This window comes from Arvicanthis niloticus, chromosome X, assembly GCF_011762505.2.
Source record: "Arvicanthis niloticus isolate mArvNil1 chromosome X, mArvNil1.pat.X, whole genome shotgun sequence".
Classification (NCBI taxonomy): Eukaryota; Metazoa; Chordata; class Mammalia; order Rodentia; family Muridae; genus Arvicanthis; species Arvicanthis niloticus.
The window spans coordinates 49,671,354-49,691,060 of NC_047679.1; the positions used below are offsets into that span (position 1 = coordinate 49,671,354).

At 37.9% G+C, this 19,707-nt stretch overlaps 1 pseudogene; it reads left to right on the plus strand.

The window, feature by feature from the left end:
• The first annotated feature begins 18,467 nt into the window (after window positions 1-18,467).
• On the plus strand, window positions 18,468-19,063 carry LOC117694833 (sorting nexin-10 pseudogene; annotated as a pseudogene).
• The last annotated feature ends 644 nt before the right edge of the window (window positions 19,064-19,707 follow it).

Here is a 19,707-nt window from a genome sequence, read left to right on the forward strand (position 1 = left end):
TCTCCTTTGGGGAAGGCTTGTGGGGAAAGAATAACTCAGTGGGATCAATAATTTTTGGGCAAGTGAAAAATAAAATGACTATTAGGTAGGCAGGGATAAGGAAGGGGCTCTTTGAATGATCTACTTAAAGTCTGAGGAATGGATTGGAGCAGTTTCCTTTTGCATAGCCTTTTACAGCAATAGTTTCAAAATAGCTCAGCAGTGCTATCCAATGGATAACTGTGGAACTGCAGGCCACAAACTTCCACCTGACACTAGAAACTAGCATGTCATGTTATTAAGCGTTCATGGAAAACCTCACACTGATGCTAAGAAAGGCACTTTAATATTTTTTTTCTGACAGACTTTTCCTCAACTTTTGACTATAGCCAACCCCTCAGATATTCTTTCATTGCTTTTCAGGCTCCTTTAAAGCTCTTCTTCAGGTTATGCATTCTCCTTAACTTCTCAATCCAAATTCTACCTGTTCTTCTCCTAAGTGTTTTTTGTTTAGTTGATTTGGGATTTTATTTTTTAATATATAAATTTCACATATTTTAGGAAATCCTTGAGCTAAGTATGCATTCCAAAGTAGACTTAAACTCTTTATCTCCTTACATCTACCCTCAGGGTCTAAAATATACTCCCATAAAATTTATATCAAAATTGTATTAAATTAAACTTTTGTCTAAATGTGTTAGGTCTTCTATGACTATGACACAACACTGTGGCTAAGAATCAACTTGGAGAGGAAAGAGCTTATTTCATCTTATACTTAGAGGTGACAGTTCATCATCTGGGGAAGTTAGGGCAAGAACTCAAGGCAGAAACCTCAATTCAGAGGCCTTGGAGGAATGATGCTTACTGGTTTGCCCCTGGCTTGCTCAGTCTGCTTTCTTATAGGACCAGGACCACCAGTTTGGAGGTAGCACCACCCACAATAATTTGGGCACTCTCATACCCATCACAAAACGCTTGCCCACAAGCTAATCTGGTGGTGGCATTTTTTAAAGTGAGGTTCTTTCTTTCAAAATGACTCAAAACCCTAGCCTGCACAGATTAGCAAAGACAGGCCTTCTAGGAGCTGGACCAGTTACTATTGCCTGAGCTCTGACATGTTCTTACTGAAATATATTTTAATAAATGACACTTCCTGAATTTGTAAGAGATCTAAAATTTTAATTGCCAATATTATAGATTTATTCTACCAAACCAAGCATTCTATATTTTGTTTTAGGAGTGAATGTCAAATTAGTACATAGTGGGTTTCTATATGGTTTTCCTGTGTGATGATACTAATTGTTACCAGCTCTTTTACATATGTATATATATAAATATATATAATTAAACATCTTTAATATATTTCTTGTATACATCTTCTAAAAGTTAAGACATAGTTAACATTCATAAATTTATAAAGAAGTACTAAAATTTCAAATTACTTTTTTTTTAATTCTAAAGGATAGCTTTTTAATCAAAGGGTTAAATAAGATAAAATGCCATTAAAAATGAAAAAGCCACATAGCAGAAAAGTAAATTTCTCCCTCACCAGCAGTTCTGGAAATAAAAATATACAAGTAACATTATACAGAATGAACAAGTTATATTTACAAATATACTGGTATATTTATTTATATATGTAGTCAATAACAATTAATTGAAAGGAGACTGAATTTTAAAGAGAGCAAGGCAGGGCTTGGAGGGAGGAAAGGGAGTATATTATAATCTCAAAATAAAAGAAAATACATTTAAAGACTAAAAGAAAATATATGTTTGATTTTCACTTCTTCCTAGAAACAGCACTGCTCTGTATTAGCCAATCACATCAGAGTATGAGGCCAAGCATTGACCCTTCTGCTTTCATTCACAAATAACCCTTTTACTTTAGGAATAAAAGCCCAGCACAACCCCAGTTGGGTGCGTTTGTTTACTTGATTTCATAAGGCTATGCACTCTTTCCCAGAAGTAAAACATATCGTCTTGCTGAAATACTTAGATGTCTTTGTCTTGAGATCCCACAACTAATGACAGTCTGTTAATATTATATAGAAGTACTGCTTTTAGCAAAGGAACTTTAACAGTATGTTTGAGATTCTAGGATATTACTCATAAGTCAATCAAAGCAGACTTCAAGTATGCCTAACCTATTGTCAATCCCTTCTTTACATCTTAATTGCTTAAAACTGGGCCTAAAGTGTTTCTAATCTTCCTGTTTCAGCTTCCCAAGTATTGGGATTATAGACAACTGCTATCATTCAAAGTGTGACTTTATTTTAATTCTGACACTCCACCTCTCGTCTCTGAAGATAACACTGATTAAACATCTGGCAATTTGTTCTCTACTTTTCCTATCACTGGAAATCAGATTTGTACTACTTGGTCTAATGTTGTGGGATAAATAACAGATGTCAAGGAGTCAATGACAATAAACATACTCAATTTTAAGCAATTCAGATGTATAGAAGAATGGAAAACTGTCTATATTGAACTCAGGACACATAATTAGGATACTTCCAGGGGTTAAACAGCACTAATAAATATGCCTATAGTATTTCCTAAATTCCAGTGATGATTCTAAGTGCCTCATGAATATTAACAAATTTAAACTTTAAATTACAACAAGCTTTTCTGGCTATTAAATTTTACACTGAAAAACTAGGTGCTATTCTGGTGGGCCTGTCTTATGTGACTTGAGCCTTCTCCTTCAGCTTCAATACTTTATTCTGGTGTTGTGACATTTGTGCTGTTCCTTGGTGTGGAAATATGGTTTCACCTTTGTTGGGTGGGTTTTCTATTCTTTGATTGCTGTTGTCCCAATATGGGTGCTAGCTAAGTGTGATGGCTATGAAGAGTATCTGATAGAGAATGATTCTGAATCAAAATCACTTAATAAAACCAGTAATACCAAAAGCTGATGAGGATACAGGAAAAATAAAAACTATACAAAAATATACAGTAAAATTTCCTATTAAAAGGCTGAACATTGAACTCAATAACATTTTAAAACTGTCTTATACCATATGCAAAGTGGCTTACTTCCAAAGATACAAAAATGGTTCATCATGCAATAACTAATTACTATAATATATTGTAATACAACACATAAACCAAAGGTAAGATATCACATGATAATAACAACAGGTCCAGAATATGCTTTGATGGCATTCAACATCCTTTCATGATACAAATCTTGAATAAAATAGAAAGAAAAACCATGACTCTACTATAATAAGGTTATATATGATAAACCCATGGTTATTATCATATTAAATGTGATTTTTTAAAAAACCAGAAAACTACAAGGATAACTCTAGCTAAGACTCCTAGTAAAAGGAGAATACAGAACCTGAACAAGCCATCTTATGCAACCAGGCAAGGCTTCCAGTAGAGGAATTGGGACACCTATTGAATCACAAAACATTCTACCTAAAATTTCTACTGCCTACAAGATATGCTGGGTAAATGTGGTGCAGAAATTGTGGGAGCGGCCAACCAATGACTGCTCCAGGTTGAGACCTATGCCACAAGAGGAAGCCCATGTCCAACACTGCCTGGAGAGCCAGGAACCAGAAGCTAGATAGCCCAGACACCTAGGCTAGAACCAAACACGACTAGCAAAAAGAAAAAAAAAAAGCATAGTCAGTGAAATGATTCTTAATGACTCTCTGCTATACTCTTGACCTGGATTCTAGCATCATCATCAGAGAGGATCTATCCAGCAACTACAGCCACACATTTAATGGGGCTTGGGGAACCACAAAGAAGAGGGAGAGAAGGATTGTAGGAGCTATAGGGGCCAAGGAGAACATTGCCACAGAATCAACTAAGCAGGGCTCATAGAGGCTAACAGAGACTAAACCAACAATCAGGGAACTTCCATGGGTCTAACCTAGGCCCTCTGCATATATGTTATAGTTGTGTATGTTGGTGTTCCTGTTGGACTCCTAATAGTAGTAGCAGGGCCTATCTCTGAGTCTTATGCCTGCTTTTGTGACCCTTTCCTCCTACTGGGTTGCCTTATCCAGCCTTAATATGAGAAGAAGTGCCTAATCTTATTGTAACTTTGATGTGCCATCTTTGGTTGATAACCCTAGGAGGCCTACTGGTTTTGAAAGAAAAAATAAGGAGGAGTGGATCTGAAGGAGAGGGGAGGTTTTGAGGGAAGGCCTGGGAGGAGAGCAAGGGGAGGAGAAATTGTAGCCACTATGTAATTTCTGAGAGAGGAATTTAAAAAACAGGAGACATTGTCTGTAAAATCAGAAACAAGTCAAGGTGAAGACACTAACTACAATACTTAAAACTGAAGCTAGAGAAACAAAACAACATAAATAAAGGAAAAGAAAATAAATTGTTCTCATTTTAGGCAATAGAACAATCTCAATGTCAACTTGTCACCTAATTGTAAGCTTGAACTCACAGGCATTTCTTTCTCTGGATACTGTACCTACTAACAGAATGTGAAGTGATCCCCCCCCCTCTATTTTCTGGCTGCAAGCAGAAACAAACAGTTCTTTTTAATAGCCAACACTGGTACCTGGCCAGAGGAAAATTAGGCCAAGGCATGGTAACCTGACAGCCTAGCAAGTACAAACAAATATCATTGGAACAAAGTTGTAGGCATTTAAAAAAAGGTATCAGTATAAAAACCTTACACTGGTCTAAGACCAAGTACTCTAAACATGTACCCCAAACCCAGAAGCTTCTGTGGAATCATGAAGAGACCTCTAAGCCCAACATTTACCGAAAAACTCAAAGCCCATATCACTCTTAAATCCTTAGTTTTTAATGCACTGAAAGATGCGACTTTCCATAACTCCCTTCTTCTGCCTGAGTAGCAAACTGCTTAAATCTATGTGGGTCGCGTATTATGGTGGGAGGGACTCATTACTGTTAACTTTAACTATGTTCATAATGGCTTTATTCATAATAGCCAGAAACTGGAAACAACCCAGATGTCCTTCAACAGAAGAATAGAAAAGAAAATGTGGTATATTTACACAACAAAGTATTATTCAGCTGTTAAAAATAACATAATAAAAAATTTTCAGGTAAATGGATGGAACTAAAAAAAATAAATCCATCCTGAATGAGGTAACCCAAACCCAGAAAGACAAATAAATATGGTATGTTTTCTTAGTTAGGCTTTCTATTGCTGTGAAGAGGTACCATGACCATGGTAACTCTTATAAACGAAAGCATTTAATTGGAGCTGGCTTACAGTTCAGAGGCCCTTTTTTCCATTGTCATCATGGCAGGAAGCATAGCGGCATGCAAGCAGACATGCTACTGGAGAAGGAGCCAAGAGTTCTATATCTGAATTGGCAGGCCGCAGGAAGTGAGGGTGACACTGGGCCAGGCTTGAGCCACATGCATTTCTGAAAGGCCACACCTCCTAGTAGTACCACTCCCTATTGGCCTTTAGGGGCCATTTTCACTCAAATCACCACATATGCATTCACTTATAAGCACATATTAGCTGCTAGGAAAATGATAGCCAAGCCATAATCCATAGATGCAGAGAGGTTAGGTAAAGAGGAGGGATCTAAGTGTGATGCAGGGATCTTCCTTGTAAGGGGAAATAGATTTTGTGGGTCAGCTGTGGTGAGGATGGGAGTGGGAGAGATGAGGTTGAAGGGTGATGGGATGGAAGGAGAGAATGAAAGGAGACTGCTGGAATGAGGGGCATTTGGTGGGTAGGGTAGAAACCTAGTGCGGTGGAAACTACCTGGAATATACAAAGGTGATCCTAATGAGGATTCTTAGTAATGGGGAATATGGAGTCTCAACTAGCCATCTTATGTAGCCAGGCAGGATTTTGTTGTGGCCAGACTGGATTGCATTCAATAGAGTTGTTGGCCAAAGGGATCCCATGGAAATCTTTAAACAGGGGCCCCATTGCTGAGGACAACACCCACCCAATTCATTGAGCATAGAGAAGTTGAGATGGTACCTATAAGGAATCTTTGCCCCTAAGTTCTAGTCTCTTAGGTACTGGAAGGTACTCTGAAGAATAAGGAAAGAGAAACCTGAACACTAATCCAGCTACAAAACCTTTGACATACAATCTGTCTGCCTGCAAGATATGCTAGAGAAACCGTGGAACAGAACTTGGTTTGACTTAAGGCATACTCCATGAGAAGGAACCCATACCTGACACTGCTTGGGTGCCAAGAACCAGAGACTAGAGAGCCCAGAGACCTAAGGTAGAACCAAACACAACTGACAAAAAATAAAATGATTTCTAATTATATTCTGTTATACTTACTCATAGAGCAGTGCCTTATCTGGTCATTATCAAAGGAGCTCCCCCCAATAGAGGATGGAAACATATGCAGAGACTCACAGTCAGACATTATGTGGAGAAATAGTTTAAATTGGAGGTCTCCATCAAATCTCTCCCCTCAGAGCTCATGGAATCCCTCAGAAGAGGAGGCTGAAAGATTGTAAGGGTTAGAGGGGGATCTAGGGCACCAGGAGAACCCTGTCCTCTGAGTCAACTATGCAAGGCACATATGATCTCACAGACTGAAGCAGTGAGTACAGGGCCTGCATGGGTTTACACAAGGTCCTGTGGTATATATATATTATATCAATTAGCTTAGTGTTTTTATGGGACTCCTAACTGTGAGAACAAGTGGGTCTCTGACTCTTGTGTCTCTGACTCTTGTGCCTGCTCTTGGGACTCCTCCTCCTGTTGGGTTACCATGTTCAACTTGGATATAATAGGGTTTTTTTTTTTTTTCATCTTTTTGGTTTTTATTTTGTCATGTTTGGTGCTATTGCTTAGAGGCTGTTTTTTTTTTTTTCTAATGAGAGACAGAAAGGGAATGGATCCATATGAGAGGGGATGTGAGGAGAAACTGGAATAAGTAGAGGGAGGGGGAGCTAAAGTAAACTAAATTAAACTAAACTAAAATGGCCTTTTATTACCTTTAACAAATGAAATGACGATCTTAGATAGTAATCAAACAAATATACAAAGTGTATTTGTAAGACAATTGGCCTAATCTCTTCAAATATCAGGAACGTGAAAGAATGTTAAAGAAACTATTATAGGTCAGAAAAATACAACAAATATAGCCTGAGAAGTTTTATTGTATTCTACTTCAAATTTTTTCTTTGTGGATGGCTCTTTGGGGAAACATTGAATATAGACAGTATATTACTTAGTAAATATTAATTTGCTCTGTTTTAGTTACAATAGAATATCCCTCACTTTTAAAAGTTGCATACTAAATTATTTAGAATAAAGTTTTATGGTATCTGCCACTTATTTTCAAATGATTCTCAGAAAATCTTTGTGAATTGAGTGTAAACAGTAACTGGGTAACACAAAAGTCTACTGGATTTAGCTGGTCAAACAATCATGCCTAAATAGCGTTCAGTAGATCAATAGGAGAGTAGAAAGCAGCAAATACATATACAAAGAACATTTGTTAAACTCTTTTTTCATTTTTTATTGGATATTTTATTTATTTACATTTCAGATGTTATCACCTTTTCCCATTTACCCCCCAACTCAGAAACTCCCTATCCCACCCCCTCCTCCTGCTTCTATGAGTATATGCCCCCATCCACCCACCCACTCCCGCCTTCCCGCCCTTGAATTCCCCCACACTGGGGCGTCCAGCCTTCACTCTCCTCCTCTCCCACCTATGCCCTACAAGGTCATCCTCCCCTACATTAAGAGATGTTAAGGAAAAATGATTGTTGTTTCCTGTTATTTTTGTTATGAGAGGAATTATGTCTCTGTAACTATCGTCTTTTGGGGTTGTTGAAAGATTACTTTCTTGCTTTTTCTAGGTTGTTGTTTCCTTCCTTGTGTTGGAGTTTTCCATCTATTATTGGTTATGGGGCTAGATTTGTGGAAAGATATTGTGTAAATTTGGTTTGTCATGGAGTATCTTGGTTTCTCCATCTATGGTAATTGAATTTTGCTGGGTATAGTAGCCTGGGCTGGCATTTGTGTTCTCTTAGGGTCTGAATGTTATCAGTCCAGGATCTTCTTGCTTTTATAGTATCTGGTAAGAAATCTGGTATAATTCTTATAGGTCTGCCTTTATATGTTACTTGGCCTTTCTCCCTTACTGCATTTAATATTCCTTCTTTGTTTTGTGCACTTGGTGGTTTGATTATTATGTGACAGGAGATATTTCTTTTCTGGTCTAGTCTATTTGGAGTTCTATAGGCTTCTTGTATGTTTATGGGCATCTCGTTCTTTAGATTAGGGACGTTTTCTTCTATAATTTTGTTGAAGATATTTATTGGCCCTTTAAGTTGGGAATCTTCATTCTCATCTATACCTATTATCCTTAGGTTTGTTCTTCTCATTGTGTCCTGGATTTCCTGGATGTTTTGTGTTAAGAACTTTTTGCATTTTGCATTTTCTTTGACAGTTGTGTCAGTATTTTCTATGGTATCTTCTGCACCTGAGATTCTCTCTTCTATCTCTTCTATTCTGTTGGTGATGCTTGTGTCTATGACTCCTGATTTGTTTCCTATGTTTTCTATCTCCAGGGTAGTCTCCCTTTGTGATTTCTTTACTGTTTCTACTTCCACTGTTAGATCCTGGATGGTCTTGTTCAATTCCTTCACCTGTTTGGTTGTGTTCTCTTGTAATTCTTTAAGGGATTTTTGTGTTTCCACCTTAAGGGCTTCTACCTGTTTACCTGTGTTCTCCTCAAATTCTTTGAGAGTGTTATTTACATCCTTCTTAAAGTCCTCTATCATCATCATTAGAAGTGATTTTAAATCTGAATCTTGCTTTCCTAGTGATATGGGAAATTCAGGACTTTCTTGTGTGGGAGAACTAGGTTCTAATGATGCCAAGTACCCTGGGTTACTGATGCTTATGTTCTTGCTCTTGCCTTTTGCCATCTGTATCTCCTTAGTGCTACCTGCCCCGTCCCTGACTGGAGCCTGTCTTTCTTATTATTTTGGTTGTATCAGAACTGTGTGGGGTTGGTGTTACTACTGGGGTTAGAGCTGGGGCCCAAGATCTGCTCAGTGCTCAAGCTCAGACAGGATACTGCCCGAGTTAGAGCACCTGGGATCCCTGCTTCCTCTGGGTTTTTAGAGATTGGGGGCAGAGCTGCCACCCAAGATCTGCTCAGTGCTCTGGCCCAGACCAGAAGCTGTCTGCAAATTTCATGATATCACTTTTTAACAGCTGAGCAATACTCTATTGTGGAAATGAATATTTTCCTTTATCCATTCTTCTGTTGAAGGACACCTAGCTAGTTTCCAATTCCTGGCTATTATGCATGAGCAGCAATGAATAGAGTTGAGCAAGTGTCCTTATGGTAGATAGAATGAAGTACCCTTCAGATATATTGTTGACAAACATTTTTAAAATGTTTAACACCGTAGCCATTAAGGAAATGCAAAATCAAACTACATTGAAATGTTATCACACCCTAGTCATAATGGCCAAATTAATAAAACAAACAGGGTATTGGAATAACAGGATACCAGACTTTATTCTGTTCTTGGTTGCCTTGGGAACTAAAACAAAAAAGAACTTTTTAAATAAAAAGAATTTCTAAGTAACCATTACAATAAAACTTAAACCTGTATCAAATTATTAATTTAAATTTGTTTAGAAGATTGGTGTGGTACTGGGAGTTGTATTTGGTAGCATATGATGTCTAATTTGGATACTGTCTCCCCCATCATATGATGAGTCCATTTAAATTCCTTTTATATATGTATATATTTTAGAAAGCTTCTAGAGGAGTGTTTTCATATGGCTTTTCAAAAGGCCTTTAGGGTTAGTTGCCCCTCTCTATATTTCTGCCCTCCCATCCCCCATTAACCTTCCTAGTCTGCTTTTCCTTTTATCTGTTTGTGACACTATATTGTAGTTCCCCTTCCATAGGAGAGCCTCTTCCCCTCCCCCCAACCCCGTTCCACCTGTGGATATTCTAAACGAAAGGTACATGTCTAAAGCTTAAAAGCTAACTTACACATATAAAAGAAAACATCCTTTTTTCTGTTCTGATTTTGACTTACCTTGCTCAACTGTGGTTTCTAGCTCCATCCATTTACTTGTGAATCTCATCATTTCACTTGTATTAACATGAATAATTTCCATTGTGTAAATGTACCACATTTTTTATTATCCATTCATCAGTTGATGGACAGTTAGACTCTTTCTAATTTCTGGCTATTATGAATACAGCAGCAATGAACATGAATGGACAAGTGTTTTGTAGTATGTTGTAGAGTCCTTTGGTATAGCTGGATTTTGTGGTAGGTTGACTTTCGCCTTTCTGAAGAACCACTATACTGATTTCCATATGATTACACCAATTTTACTCCCACAAGTAGTGAATAATTGTTTCCCATTCCCCACATCCTCATGAGCATGTCCTGTCATTTGTTTGATTAATTTTGACCATTCTGGCTAGGGTAAGATAAAATTTCAAAATAGTTTTAATTTTTATTTTCCTGGTACCTAAGGATGTTGAAAAATTTTAAATGCTTACTAGCCATTTATGTTTCATTTTTTGAGAACTTTGTTTAGTTCTACATCCCATTTTTAATTGGGTTATTTGATTTCTTGATGCTCATTTTATAAATTATTTGTGTATTCTAGATACTAACCCTCTAGTAGATTTATAATTTGTAAAAAAGGTTTTCTATTCTGTAGACTACCTCTTCTCTCAGATAAGGTATCCTTTGCTGTTCAGAAACTTTTTAGTTTTGTGTGGTTCTATTTATTATTTATTGATCAAAATGTCTGTACTATTATTTAGGGCTTATTCAGAAAGTATTTCCTGTGCTAATGAATTCAATCATATCCTAGGTCTCTGGGAGAACAGTCAGTGCTCTTTACTACTGAGCATTTCTCTTGTATTTCTATATGAACATGATGGAGTCAAACTAGAAGTGAGTGTAGGAAGAGATACACAAATACACCATTTCATGGATACAGAACAAAACACTATTGCATGATGAAACAATGACCCAAGAAATTAAAAAGTTAAAAAAATAAGAAAATGAGAGTTCAACATACCAAAATTTGTGGGAAAAAAATGTGAAGTTCTAAAAAGGAAGTTTATAATTATACACGCCATTGTTGAAAATGTATCAGAAACAATTTAAAGATGCCCCTCAGAGTCTAAGGAAAAAATATGTAACCAGAAACGAATAACTGTCAGAAAAAACCCTAAGGAATTAGAACAGAAACAAATGAAGTGAAAAATAAAGTTGGTTCTTGAAAAGATTAACGAAATTAACAACCCATTGGCTAAGTTAAAAGAAAGTGAATATCAAATTAAAAATTAGAATTGAAATTGCATGATAGCACAAAGATACTAATGAAATTATAATCATTAGAGCACATCTTAAAAACCTATTTTCTAATAAGTTGAAAAAATCTAGAATGGATCAGTATCTAAACACACATTTTGTGCCAAAATTGAAATAATAATATTTGAAGGAGATGGAGGGATGGCTCAGCAATTACGAGCACTTGATGCATTTGCAAAAGTTCCTAGTTTGGTTCTGGCTCACAACCATCTGCAATTCTAGTTCCAGGTTATCATCTTTCACTCTCTTCTGTTCTTCATAGACACTGTGCATACAGGATGCACAGTCATACAAATACAAACACATAAAAATCTTTTAAAGCTAAAAATAATATATGAACAACATTAAGAGATCGATAGTAAGCAATAAGGTTAATGTAGTAATAAAGATTTCTTAGAAAACAACAACAACAACAACAACAAAATTCAGGTCCCAGTGGATTCACTAATGAATTCTACTAGCCTGTTAGAGAACAAATACCAGTTTTTTTTCCAAATAATTCACTAGAACAGAAAAGGAAGTGAACAATCACATTTTAAAAAACCAATATTACCTTGATACTCAAATCCATAACACACACACACACACACAAATAGCATTTTCCATGATGAACACAGTTACAAAAATTCTCAATAAAATACTTGATTTTTTTAAATCTAGGAATAAAACTAAGAAGGCAAATGATTTCTACAAGGTAACGTTCAAAACAGTACGAAAACAACAAAAAGGAAATTGAAAAAAAATACTAAACCATGGAAAGATATTTCATTCTCCTGGCTTGACAGAATTAATATAAGAAAGTGCTTATAGTACAAAAGCAATCTACATATAAAATGCAACCCCCATCCAAATTACCATGGCATTCTTGAAAGAATTACAAAAGCTATCCTAAAATTTGTCTAGAAGCAAAACAGGCCATGGATATTCAAATCAACCAAAGCAAGATGAACACTACTGGACATAAAACTATTGTACACTTCCATAGAGACAAAGACGGCATAGACTGACACAAAGACAGACATGTAGAGCAATGAATTGTAATAGTAGACTGAGACCCAAGTCCACAGAGCTTAAAGCTAATTCTTAAAACAATGTAAAATCATTTACTGTGGAAAACAAAGGATATCCTGTTTGACAAATGCTGAAAATCTCTTTCACTCTGCAAAAAGAGTCAATTCAAAGTCAAAAAATGATAAGGTAAAAAGGACATTATTTTAAAATATGAAATACTGGAGCTCTTAGAGGAAAACATGGTGTTTTGTCTACATATATGTCTGTGAACCAAATTCATGTCTGGTGCCCATGGAAGCTAAAAGAGGGTATTCGATTTCCTGGAACTGGAGTTACAGAGAGTTGTCAGCCACCACCAGTGACAGAGCCATCTCCTGCACTCCCTGAAGTTTCCTATATACAAGTAATAAACTTGCTGTGAGATAAAGTGGAAAATTATTCTATTCTCAGTTTCAGAAACAAATCACAGCAAAATAAACCCTGAGAATAAACTTAACCAAGGAAGTTAAAGATTTCTAAATGAAAACTAATTCAATGATGAAAGGAACTGAAGACACTAGAAGATGGGAAAGAAATCCATGGTCATGCTTTGGCAAAATTATAGTGTCCCAATAAATATATTTCTCAAAGCAATGAGAACAAAATCTCATTCAAAAGTCCAATGAAATCTGTTCTTGTTTGCTTCTCTGCTGTTATGATAACCATCATCGACCAAAAGCATCTTGTTGAGGAAATGGGTTACTGGGTTTACAGGTTACAAACCATTTTCAAGGGAAGTCAGTCAGGGCAGGAACTCAAGACAAGTGGAAGCTGCAGCTGGCAGGACCATGGAAGAGTGCTGCTTACCACCATGGCTCAATAAAATGCTTTTTATACAACCCAAGACCACCTGCCCAGGAGTGTGCTGGACCTCCTATATCAATCACTAATCAAAAAAAAAAAAAAAAAGTCCCCACAGACTTGCCTATAGGTCAGTCTGATGAAGGAAATTCCTCACTTGAGGGTCTCTCTTCCCAGGATACTCTAGTTTGTGTCAAGTTGACAAAAACTAACAAGTGTGACATTCTTTACAGAACTAAGAAAGAATTCTTAAAATGCACATAGGAATTTGAAAGTTTCCAAACAGCCGGAGCCAGCATACACAGAAAGCATACTGGAGGCACCATAACATCTGACCTCAGATTATGTTGCAAAGCCTCCATGACGAAACACAGCATGGGACTTGCACACAGGCAGATATGTAGACCAATGTAATAGAAGCCTTAGAAATAAATACTCAAAAATATGGCCAACTTTAAAAATAACATAAGGCATGAAAAACTATATTAGAAAGCAGGCAGCTCTTTACTAAATGATACCAGAAAACTGGTCATGCATATGCATGCAAATTGAATGTGCAAAAAGCAGTTGAGGACTGGGCTGGTTAGTTTTCTGCCAATTTAGCATAAGCTAAGGTCATCTGGGAAGAGAGAATCTCAACTGACAAAATGCTTCCATCAGATTGTTCTGTAGACAAGTCTGTGGAGACATTAAGTCATTCATGATTTTTGTGGGAGGGCCTACTTCACTGGGGACAGTATCCCCTTTTGCAGGTGTCCCTGGGTTGTATAAGAAAACAGACTAAACAAGCCATGGAGAGCAACGCAGTAAGCAGTATATGTTCATGTCTTCTGCTTCAGTTCTTACCTCTACATCTCTGCTTTGTGCTCCTGCCCTGACTTTCTTTCACAATGGCCTGTGATTGGGACATGTAAGCAAAATAAGCACTTTCTTCCAAAGGTTTTTGGGTTTTTTGTCATTATTTTATCATAGCAATAGTAAAGCAAGCTAGAACAAGAATGGATCAAAGACATTACTATAAAGCCTGAAAGGTTGTTAGAGAAAAACAGGGAAAATTGAGCCCTGGGAACCCAATGGAAGAGTTAGGGGAAGGACTGAAGGAGCTGAAGGGGATTGCAACCCCATAGGAAGAACAACATCAACTACCTGGATTCCCCAGAGCTCCCAGAGACTAAACCACCAACCAAAGAGTACACTGGGAGGGATCCATGGCTTCAGCTTACATATGTAGCAGAAGATGGCCTTATCTGGCATCAATGGGAGGGGAGGCCCTTGGTCCTGTGGAAGCTTCATGACCCAGGATAGGTAGATGGTAGATCAGTGAGAGGGGAGTGGGGGAGTGGGTGGAGGAGCACCCTCATAGAGGCAAAGGGGAGGGAGAGAGGATTGCAGAGGGGAAAACGGGAAGGGGGATATCATTTGAAATGTAAACAAATAAAATGATTAATAAAAAAGATACAGGAATAGGGAAAGATTCTGGAGGAAAAGAAAGACTCCAGGAGAACACGAAATAACTTGAAGAATCAACCAATAAAGTTATCTGAAATTTAAAACTTTCTGCATAACAAAGGAAACAGTGAGTGGTGAAGAGACAGACTACAGAATGGGAGGAAGTCTTTGCTAGTAGTTATACCTCAAACAAGTAACGAATATCTCGATTATATTTATACAAAAAAACTATATAGGATAAACATGCAACTACCAAATCTTTCAACCAATAAATGGGCTAACAAACTGAACAGATCTCAAAAATAAGAAATATAAATGGTCAATAAACACTTGAAAAAGTATCCAACATCCACAGTGATCATAGAAATGCAAATTGAAACTACTCTGAAAGTTCATCTCACTCCTGATGGGATACCCAGCATAAGGAAAATAAATGACAGCAAATGCAATCGAGTATGTTCGTAAAGAAGAGTACAGATTCACTGCTGCGGAAAATATTGCAGCCACTAAATCAGCAGGAAAGGTTCTCTGAAAACTAAAAGTAGAACTAGCACGTGATACAGCTGTACCACATCTGTACAAATGTGGTATATAGCCAAACAAGTTTTGTTCAGAACAATTTTTATTGCTACACAGTTCACTAGATGTTCATTGGCAGTTGAATGGATAAAGAAAACATTCTACTTATGCACTGGCATGTTCTTCAGCTGTAAAAGAATAAAATCATGACATTTACAGGAAAATGGGTGCAGGTGGAAGTTATGTTAAGTGGAATGTCCCAGATTCACAAACACAATGTCACATGCAGATCCTAGAATTTAAATTTTATGATGTGTATATGCATGTGGATGATATATAGGTTATGAAACTAAAAAAGGGATCCTAAGAAGGGAAAATGAGGTTATAGTAGAGGGCTATGAAGAAGACAAAAGGGTGAATAGAATTCATGAAAGCAGAGGTGAGGCTAGTGAGTGGAGAATGGGAATCAGCATGAAAGAGCAAGGGAATTGGAGAGCATAAAATACCAGGTTGAAAACCATTACTTTGTATACTAATTTTTAAAAATTTAAATAAAAAATTAAAACAAGGTGGATTTCTGAGTTCGAGACCAGCCTGGTCTACAGAGTGAGTTCCAGGACAGCCAGGGCTATACAGAGAAACCCTGTCTCGAAAAACCAAAATAATAATAATAATAATAATAATAATAATAATAAATAAATAAATAAATAAATAAATAAATAAATTGACTAAACACAGATTGGAAGAACAAGCCTCGGAGATTCTAATACTTTTAGAGAAAGACTCGAGTCTTTCTCAAGGATATGTGTGGGTACCTGAGAATGAGAAGCAGGGAGCTCTAACCATTTGGTCTCTGGTCCAGAGTTGGCATCAACGGATGCTTTATTCAACCCCAGAACTCCCGGACTTAATCCCCCACCCCTCTCTGGGATCATTATAGGAAATTTACTTTCAGTTTCCTTAGACTTTGTGTTAGAGTTTCTTTCTTTGTTTCTTTGTTTCTTTCTTTCTTTTTTTTTCCTCGGTGTAGTCCTGGCTGTCCTGGAGCTCACTCTGTAGACCAGGCTGGCCTCGAACTCAGAAATCCGCCTGCCTCTGCCTCCCAAGTGCTGGGATTAAAGGCGAGTGTTAGAGTTTCTATTGCGGTCATAAAACACAGTAACCAAAAGCAACTTCAGAGAAAGGGTTTATTTTGTCTTATAGCTTGTTGCACTCCGGGAAGTCAGGGCAAGAATTCAACTTAGGTACCTGGAGGTGAAAAGTGGAACAGAGGCCAGGGAGGAGTGCTATTTACAGGCTTGCTTCTCATGGCATTGGCAGCCTGCTTTCTTATAAAACCACCAGGACAGGGATCCGAACAGCAGGTGAGCCCTTCCATATCAATTATTAATCAAGAGAATGCCCTACAAACTTGCTTAATAGCAATCTTATAGAGGCACTTTCTCAATTAAGATTCCCTTTTCCCCCCATCTTTACCAATCCTACATCCGATAGAGGGTTGATATCCAATATATACAAAGAACTCAATAAATTAGACTCCAGACAACCAAATAACCCTATTAAAAATGGGGTACAGAGCTAAACAAAGAATTCTCAACTAAAGAAACTCAAATGGCCGAGAAGCACCTTTTAGAAATGCTCAATATTCTTAGTTATCAGGGAAATGCAAATCAAAACAACCCTGAGATTCCACCTCACACCAGTCAGAATGGCTAAGATCAAAAACTCAGGTGATAGCAGATGCTGGTGAGGATGTGGAGAAAGAGGAACACTCCTCCATTGTTGGTGGGATTGCAAGCTGGTACAACCACTCTGCAAGTCAGTCTGGCAGTTCCTCAGAAAAATTGGACATAGCACTACCTGAGGATCCAGCTATACCACTCATGGGCATATACCCAGAAGATGCTCCAACATATAACAAGAACATATGCTCCACTATGTTCATAGCAGCCTTATTTATAATAGCCAGAAGCTTGAAAGAACCCAGATGTCCTTCAACAGAGGAATTAATACAGAAAATGTGATACATTTAACACAATAGAGTACTATTCAGCTATTAAAAACAATGAATTTGAGAAATTTTTAGGTAAATGGATGGAATTAAAAAATATCATCCTGAGTGAGGTAACCCAATCACAAAAGAACACACATAGTATTTACTCACTGATAAGTGGATATTACCCCAAAAGCTCTCAATAACCAAGATACAACTCACAGATCACATGAAGTTCATGAACAAGGAAGACCAAAGTGTGGGTGCTTCGGTCCTTTTTAGAAGGAGTAACAAAATACTCATGGGAGCAAATATGGAGACAAAGTGTGGGACAGAAAGTGAAGGAGGGGCCATCCAGAGAATGCTCCACCTGGGTATCCATCTCATGTGCAGTCACCAAAGGTAGATGTTGATGTGGATGCCAGGAAGTGCATGCTGACAGAAGCCTGATATAGCTGTCTCCTTAGAGGTCTGCCAGAGCCTGACATATACAGAGGCGGATGCTCACAGCTAACCATTGAACTGATCAAGGGGTTCCCAATGGAGGAGTTAGAGAGAAGACTGAAAGAGATGAAAGGGTTTGTGGCCCCATGGGGAGAGCAACAATACCAACCAACCAGAGCTCCCAGGTTCTAAACCACCAGCCTGGGAGCACATAAGGAGGGACCCATGGCTCCAGCTGTATATGTAGGGGAGAAGGGCTTTGTTGCTTTGTCGGGCATAGGTGGGAGAGGAGGTCCTTGGTTCAGTGAAGGCTGGATGCCCCAGTGTGGGGGAATTCGAGGGTGGGGATATGGGAGTGGGTGGGTGGGGGCACATCCTCATAGAAGCAGGAGGAGGGGGATGGGATAGGGGTTTTCTGAGTGGGGGGGGAATGGGGATAACATCTGAAATGTAAATAAAATATCAAAAAAGATTCCCTTTTCCCAGATATGCCTAGGATTATGTCAAATTGACAAAAGAACAACTGACACAGTCTTGTTGCTAAGGTACAGCCTTAAGACAGGGTAAGTTTGATCCTGAGAACCTAAAGAAAAACTGGCTAATGTTTTACTGTAATGGTCTCTGACTTCAATACAAGCTGGGTGATGGGAAAATGACTAAATAAAATCTTAAAACTCTAATACTATCCTACAAATGGATCTATTTTCTATAATTCAAGGAAAATGATCTAATGTACAGGTCTTCATTGTTCTTTATCAGGGCAAGTGACTATACATATTACAATATATAGATTAAGCCCTATAGGATCCATTAAGAGTAAAACTTCGTTGACGCCATGCTGTAAGTGAACAAACTCCACCGTGCTCCAGGCCAGGTGCAGCCATCCAGTACTGTGTGTTGATCATGTCCTGGGCTGAAGATGTTTCTGGACTAGCAGAAAGAGGAGTTCGTAAGTGTCTGGGTCCAAGACCCCAAGATTCAGAAGGACTTTTTGGCACTCTTACATTGACTATGTGATATGTATTCACACAAATAACATGTGTTTTACAATGAAAACATCTTGTGTATGAAGAACGTATAGAGAATTTGTGTGGCTAAGGCAAAGACTCCAAAGCAATGCATTGCTGGTACAATTACCAGAACTGCCATCTAAAAACCTATTTTTCAACATGAACAATCGCCAGCATGTAGACCAGCGCTGCTAGGGCTTGAAAGATTTCTTCAGAAAAGTCTTGGAGAATGTACTCTTGCTTTCTGATAGTAGCCTCTACCTCTTCCTGCAGAGCCATATGAACTCTGAGGACATTGAAGCATGTGTAGACCAAGTACTCGGTGGAAGAATCAATTCACAAGTTTGCCTTAATGAATAGACAGTTCCCTGAAGAAGATGAAGAAGGGAAGAAAGACAATGATGTAGAGTATGATCAGAAAGTTCATCCTCTGGGGCTTGGACATAATAGTGATGAGAGCAGTTCTCATGGATGTAAAATGAACCCAGGTCTGCAGAAGTCCTGAGAAAGAATTCAGAGCTACCACCTTAGGAACAAAATTGTGCCCAACCAGAAAAAAATGCTTGATCATAATAGATACTGTCAGTATTCTAGGTAGTTAAATTCTTAAAGTTGTGGATTAGTAGTAGTAGTATTTTTATTTTTTATGTTGTCTAATTCTAGCCAAGCTTTAAGGTCTGTGAATGCCATATGACCCTTTATTGCCATCTCATACTTGTAAATACAATCCTGCTCTCAAATGATATGAATTATATCACACACACACACACACACACACACACACACACACACACACACACACACAAACACAGTTGGTCTTAACTGAATTTTAAAGAGATAGATGTATTAGCAGCATTTAAAGCCAAACTGAGCATCCTTGCTGTATCAATAAGGAAGTTGCTGTAAACATAGTGTGTGACCAGAGCCAGAGTAGAGCCACAGCACAGCAGATGGCCTGCCTCTTTGACACGTGGCTCTTGTTTTGTGGGTACTTCTCTGGAAAATACTTTGCTTTAAGGTATTTAATTGAAATATTTAAGAGTGTTTAAGCGCCAGACAGAGGTGGCACATGCCTTTAATCCCAACACTGGGCAGGCAGAGGCAGGCAGATTTCTGAGTTCAAGGCCAGCCTGGTCTACAGAGTGAGTT